This window comes from Neophocaena asiaeorientalis, unplaced genomic scaffold (assembly GCF_003031525.2).
Source record: "Neophocaena asiaeorientalis asiaeorientalis breed wild unplaced genomic scaffold, Neophocaena_asiaeorientalis_V1.1 scaffold449, whole genome shotgun sequence".
Lineage (NCBI taxonomy): Eukaryota > Metazoa > Chordata > Mammalia > Artiodactyla > Phocoenidae > Neophocaena > Neophocaena asiaeorientalis.
In genome coordinates, this window is record NW_020175027.1 from 1,213,108 (window position 1) to 1,220,297 (window position 7,190).

Here is a 7,190-nt window from a genome sequence, read left to right on the forward strand (position 1 = left end):
TCCAGTTTTTTCGTTCTTTAGGGTAATTTTGGAAAATTTCATCTTAATTCATTTTTAGCCTTACTTGTTGTATTAGTTTCCTAGGGCTGCTATAAAAAAGTACCAAAACCAAAGTGACTGAAAACAACAGAAATCTATAGTCTCACAGTCCTAGAGGCTAGAAATCTGAAATCAAACGGTCCACAGAGCCAAACTCTCTCTGGTGGTTCTAGGGGAGAATCCTCCCTTGTGTCCTCCAGCTTCTAGTATTTTCCAGTAATCCTTGGTGTTTCTTGATTTAGAGATAGATCACTATAGTCACATGGCTGTCTTTCTCCCTGTGTTTCTTTACATGATCTTACCTCTGTGCACATCTGTCTCTGTGGCCAAATTTCCCCTTCTTTAAGGACACTGGTCATGTCGGATTCACCTTAATGACCTCATTTTAACTTGATTACCTTGGTAAACACCCTGCTTCCAAATAAGGTCACATTGTGAGATACAGAGGCTTAGGGCTTCAACACATCTTTTGGAGGGGGACACAATCAACCCATGATATATTTATTGTTATGTATTTAATATAGTAATAACATTTTTGTTGTTTATATATAGAGTGCGGCTACAAAAATTCAATAGCAACAAAGAAAGTAACACTTAGTGATCCCTAAGTCATTTCCAGTTGCCTTAGGCCTTCACAGATTGGAATGTCTGCCCACAAATGTAGCTTGGTCCAGCCCATCCCAGGCAAACTTCAGGACAGAAGCAGGTCTGGATCTCTTTCTAGAAGGACTTTTCCTGAAGTTCCTAATAAAATATCTGGGCACTTATTCTGACCCTCGGTTAGAATTCACTTCTAGGCCCTCCAGGTCCCAGCAGCCATAGTGATTCTACAAATGAGCTAGCACCAACGGAGCAGAGAAGTCTAGATTGCAATTACTCTACAACTCCTCTGATGACACATCACTCCTGGCTGGCACTGTGGCATTGGGAGACGATACGGCTCACTGACCTATTAAGCCTTCGGCATTTGAGTGTTTGGAAAATTTTGTTTCAAACAGATAAATGTTAGAGCCTAAAGCAGTGGCTCAATTTGAATCATCTACTAAGATCTAAGATCTAAAAAATCCTGGTTGCTGGTCCTCACTCCTATGGGTGTAACTGAATCAGGTTTCTGTGCAGCCAGAGCACCAGCATTTTTAAAGCTTCCCATGCATTTCTAGTGTACAGCCAAAGGTGAGAACAGATGATATAGCTCAGCGCTCCTCAGACATTAACGTATCTAGGAATCATGAAAATGCGGATTCCGATTCAACAGGTCTGGGGTGGGGCTCGAGATTCTGCTTTTCTAACAGGCTCCCAAGGGACGGTGGTCCACTGACCACACTTTAGCAGCCAGGATCTAGAGAGCTAATTCTCAAAGGGGATGCACGATGGAGTAACCAGCAGAGCTATATAAAAGATACCGATGCCTGGGTTTTACCTCCAGTGCTTCTGATTGAATCGGTCAGGAGTGCTGACAGCATCAGGGCTTTTAAAAGCTTCGCATGTGATTCTGAAGTGCAGCCCAGGTTGAGAACCACTGCTGTTGAGAAAAGGCAGAAACAGTCTTGTTTCCACAAATCTAACAACGTGGGCAAGTGGGCTGCACTGGGCATCATCTTCAGTGGTGGCTACTGAGTCTGACTTCGGAGTTTGTGCAGCATCAAGACAAAGGCTGTCCAAGGAACCAGGTACATGTGCATCACAGATTTTTAAGGACAGGTGGTAGGGGATCAGCAGGCAGAAGTGAGAAAGCAGACATGGCCAGTTCTGGGGGATGGTGTTCAAAGAGGTTAATTAAATCTCTTTTCATGTCAGTCAGCCGAGGCATTTCTTAGTTCAGCCTGAGAGCTGAAACAAGCTTTTGTAACAGCCGTCAGAACTGTTGGAGCAGACCCTGATCCAGAGTGAGGAAGGCTAAATATCCCACTTACCCACCACCAGGATGGCATGGCCATATATCCAGTATTAGTTTCTGCAGGTTGTCCCAGAATCTGATGTGGGTTGGCATTTTAGCACTCTCAGTGTGTCTGGGTTTGAACAAAAAATGGCCACTCTAGTCAAATGGTAACCTGTGTGTTATAGGTTAAATCATGTCCCCCAGAATTCATGTGTCGAAGCCTTTACCCCCAGTACCCCAAAATGTGACTGTATTGGAGAGAGGGCCTTTACAGAAGTTAAAATGAGGCTGTCAGACTAATCCAGTCTGACTGGTATCTATATAAGGGGACATTTGGACACACTAAGAAGTACAAGAAATGTACGGGCACAGAAGAAAGACCTGAAAACACATTTTAAACCTCTGCTTGAGTCACATCCACTAACATCCCATCGGTCAAAGCAGTCTACAAGGTCAAGCTCAAAGTCACAGGTGGGTATATATACTCTACCCACCACTAAGCCATGGTAACGGCATGAATGTATCATTCTATTTAAAGGGAAGTGAAGAATTAGATTAATTTTTTGATCTACCACACTAGGTTCCATCAGTGAATTTTTAGCATTCAAGTGGCCATGGAATTGGTCTTAATAAATGAACTTTAGACTAGGGTCTTACCATCAATCATATCTAGAATACTTGTCTCTGACAGTTTTCTGTGAAGCAGTCACTTCTCATTGCTGAGCCTCAGTTTCTTTAAAACTTAGGAGTCCGTTAACTCAATTGGCAGTTACAACACAGCATCCACTTGTTTGTTTGTTTAATTAGCTGCACATATTTAAAGGATTTTATGTTAAAATCCAGTTACCCCTAACAAATTGGAGAATCTGACTACAGTGAACATCAAAGCAACAATCACCAGAAGTAGAGTTGCATCTGCCCCTTTAGATGTCAGCCCTCTCCTGACGCCACGGTTCCCACCAGGCAGCTTCTCTCGTTAAGAATATGTGCTTGTCTCCTACTGGTATTTGAGTTTAGACCCCTCACTCTAGAGTATCCAGCTACAACATTCTGAGGTTCTAAATTTAGAAAGGATAACTCCCAATACGGATTCATTCCCAATATCACTCTTTATATAGTCTCTGTGTTTGTCAGTGTTTGGGGACAATCTAACCAGAACTTTTGCCCTGCACATAAGAATCTATTCTTCACCCTCTTTATTCACAATCAGAAGGGAATGCCTTCTGGCCACAAATGCTCCAGGTTTCCATGTTCTCTTAAGGTTTGAAAGTGATGTGGTGCTTAAGCTAACTTGTTCTGGGGATGGTTAAGAGCTCACCCTGAAGAGAAAGAAACACAGGGAGAGATCTTTTCAGGGCTCTTCCCTTCCCACCCGGCTTCCTCAGTCCATCAGCAGTGTTGTCAAAAGAATCATCTTCAACCAGCTTCCCTACTTTGGAAAGCAGCTTGTGTTTTGGATGGGCTGCAGCGATGAGTGGGCTTTCAGGCATACTCTGCTGCCCCACGTCTCATCACAGAGGAGACCCTCAGAGAAGAGACATCAGAACTTGGAAGTAAAATCACAGATAGGAGATCGCACCCTGTAGCAAGAAGTGCGATTTAGAGGCGAGTGATGTTGTGATTGCTCTGTGTTGGTTTGGGCTGGGCAGCTGACCCAGAAAAAGAGAAGGAAGAGGTTCCCAGGAGCAATACCTAAGAGGAGGCATGAGAACAGAGAAAAGTGAGAGAGACCCAGGAAAGCCAGAAGCACCATGGAAAGCAGGTTGAAGAAAGAATCGCTCTTTCTTTCTTTCTTTGACCCATTTGAACCCTGACTATGACCCTTATGTGAGGGTACCCTTCTGGGAGCTGGAAATAACATTTTCAAAATCGTTTTGTGGTGAAACCTATTCATAGATTTGTATCTCATTTAATCTTTTGTGATGTCTGATCTTGTTAATTTGTTACTCTTAGGAAATCATGTTTTTACTGGACTCAGACTTAGAGGTAGAAGCTCGCAGCAGGTACAGCCTCTGTCTCTTGGCAGTCTGTTCCTGGCATTTTCCTTTGGCCTCTTTCATTCCCTTGGCCAAAAGTGTATCATATTCTGCTGGCTCGTCCTTAGTTTGCTTCGTATGCAGTTTCTTCAGAGCGATACACTGATGTTTGTGTCACAGGAAACGTGGAGTAACAGGACACTGAATCCTGAGCACTTTGGTCCTGGGTTTCTTACCTTCTTTGTTCAAGGGCTTCCTTACAATACACTAGTAGGCATCATCTTCAGAGAGATTGAAAATTTGCAATTCTGATAGTTCTTTTGGGCCCCAGGTGACAAGCTTCAGTAGTATTAGTTCAGGAGTATCCTTCTCCCTTTTCTTAAAAAAATAATAACCAAGTTGAGAACACTCAGACTGGCGTCTACAATGCAACCTTGAACAGATTTGTGCTCCTTTCTCCAGTTCTCCTTGGTCTATAACAGGAATGCCCCTTACCCAGTGGCAGGCAAACACAATCGTTTACTGCACATCATCATCCCATTTTATATACGAAAAACAGAAGCAGAAAGAGAGATTCATTCCGTAAATATTAGGTGCAAGATTTGAAACTATGTCTCTGCTGCCCCAGACCATGCTTCTTCCCCTACGTGAAACAGCTGTCTTTAGATAAATATGTAGGGCTGGAACTAAGGTCTAAAACTCTGTTAAAACACTTCCCCAAATTCACACAGCTACAAAATAGCCAAGCTAGGATTTGAAACCAGTCTTTCTGACCCTAGGTCCTAAATTCTTAAGCACTTGGATGACTAGGATTTCTAAATCTTCTCATGTAGTTGGGTATCAATCTGGAGCTTAAATATATCCTGGGAAGGGGATTACATAAATTTATAACTATTGAAAGTAAAGGAAGAATTATTGATCTTCCCAATTAAAATGAATCCTGTTGGCATACATGGCTCCCACTATGCAGGTATAGATTAGGCAAAGAACCAGGAGTCTCTGTGATCAGTTCAGCCTGTGTGTGGGCACAGAGGACCTGGTACTCTGATAGAGACAGGGATACTGAGCTTAGGAGAAACATCTGGATCTGATACCTGGTGAATGGACACAGGCAAGTCATCCCAATGCAGTGGAGTAGAGGGTTCAGGGTCCAGTAAGATCAGAAACCAAGAATTAGAGTGAAAATAAAGCAAAAGTGATGACAGTAACCAAAGTTGGAGAGAATTATCTCTGTACTGTTTTGTAAACATTGTGTCTCCTACTTTGTGGGTGAAGAAATTGGGGTTGAGAAAATTTAGACACCTCGCCCAGTGCCAGAGTCAGAACGTGGCTGAACCAAGATTCAAACCCCAAAATGCCTGGCTCCTCAAGTAGCAAGATGAGGGCAAGGAGCTTTCAGGAGCAGTAGGGTTCAGGTTCATCTGGGCTATTAGGAAATTTACCAACACTTAGTGAAAGCAGAGGGCCAGTTGCCCTCAGCATGGCCTTAAGAGGAAGTGCTCAAAAGCCAGCATCCCACAACAGGCACATTCTGAGAGAGGAGAGAACACTTGTTTTTAAATAAAGCCATTTAACCTCGTGATGTGAAGACAGGAGAACAAAGCAGTAGATTCTTTACTATCTTGGGGGAAATGCTCAAATAAACTATTCAGGCAAAGGGAAGAAGGAAGAAAGGAAGGGAGAGAGGGGAAAAGGGAGGAAGAGAGGAAAGGAGGGAGCAGAAGAGAAAGAAGTGAGGGAGGTGAAAGGGAGAATGAAAGGGGAGAAATGAAGGCAGAAAGGAAGAGATGGAAGGAGAGAGAAAAGAAAGGATAGAGGAATAAAGGAATTAAAGGAAAAAAGAGACTTTTAAAAGACTTGGAATCTACCACAAATTAGAGCTCTCAACAGTGAATCTATAGATAGCTGTCACTGAAGGTTATTTTTAGATAATGAAATTAAATACACCTTTTTATCTTCTGTGCCCCTGTAGATCATGAGTTCTGGAGATCATGGTCTACAATACATATGCAATCTTGATCATTCTCCAAGGACTTAGAACAATACTGTGCATGCAGTGGCTGTTGAATAAATAAAAGGTTGACATTGATTGATAGTCTCTTCCCTAAAGGAAATTGATCTCCAATTCAAATCTCCAACATAACACTGAGCAAGGTTAATCTTCATATCCCCACAGATGGAGACTAATGGGATAGGCCTAAGCAGGCAGAAGTGCATCAGGAAACCAAATTGGGAAATGATAGCTATTGTCACCCAGGGAATTGCCAAAAGTGAATGTCACTCATGGGCCCCAGCTCCAATGTCTGAACATTTTTTATTCCCCAGAGATATCAACAGACTGGTGAAAGAACACTTATACAAATGAAACACGCATATAAATAAAGTTTTAATAAATTCTTGAAAACTGACTTTAGCAAGTTGGTCACGAACAACTCTTAGTTATTTGCTTTTGAAAAATGGTAGCCGCTAAAATGTTGAAGGTGAGTGAAGGACAGTTCCTCCTCTTCATTCTTAAACCGAATCTCAGATGAAATGCTGCCATATACACAGACAAGTATTTTAAAAACATACCTCAGCAAAGTGGCCCAGGACTTTGTAAACAAACATCCATTAGCAAGCTGACACTAAGTAGTTCATGCAATGGGCCCAGTAAATTTAAAGAAGTCCTAACTTTTGTCCTTTCAGGTGCTCCTCAATATCTTAGCCAGTCCACGTATCTTAAATACCATTCATTTCACCAATGAGAGCCCATTTCTAATATCCAGTGGCCAGTTTCTCCAGTAAGAATCTATGTCAAGTATTCACTATGCTGGTTAACAAAACTACGGGTGTGGATAAGCGATAAGGATAAAAAACATGCCTTTAATAGTTACCTCTGAAGTGTGGCCTTTGTTATTTAATGTTAGATAACCACCCAGGAAATGTGGATTCCTATTTATAACAACTGCCCCTTGGGTAGAAAAGTCAGCACACACATTTATATTATACTAGCGTTGTGTTGAGTATTTTAAAGTATATAACAAGCAACATAACATAAATGATAAACCATATTAAATATTTTCCTTTTCTCTTTAAAAACAATGATTTTAATAATTGGCAAATGAAGTACCTTCCAATATAGACCCTAAATATATTCAATATTCTCTTCTTGAATGTGAGAGAATATAAAAGCAAAATTGCCTATTATTTATATAAACACAAGAAAACCCAACCACTCCCAGATAATTTCATACCCTGCAATATGACCAATATCCTATTCTGAGCAGCAACTTTTTTTTTTTTTTTTTTTTTTTTTT

General features: G+C 41.5%; 1 pseudogene; it reads right to left on the reverse strand.

Annotated features, from left to right (window-relative positions):
• Positions 1–3,587: 3,587 nt before the first annotated feature.
• The window catches only part of LOC112411721 (40S ribosomal protein S6 pseudogene), an 11,051-nt pseudogene continuing 7,448 nt past the window's right edge, over positions 3,588–7,190 (reverse strand).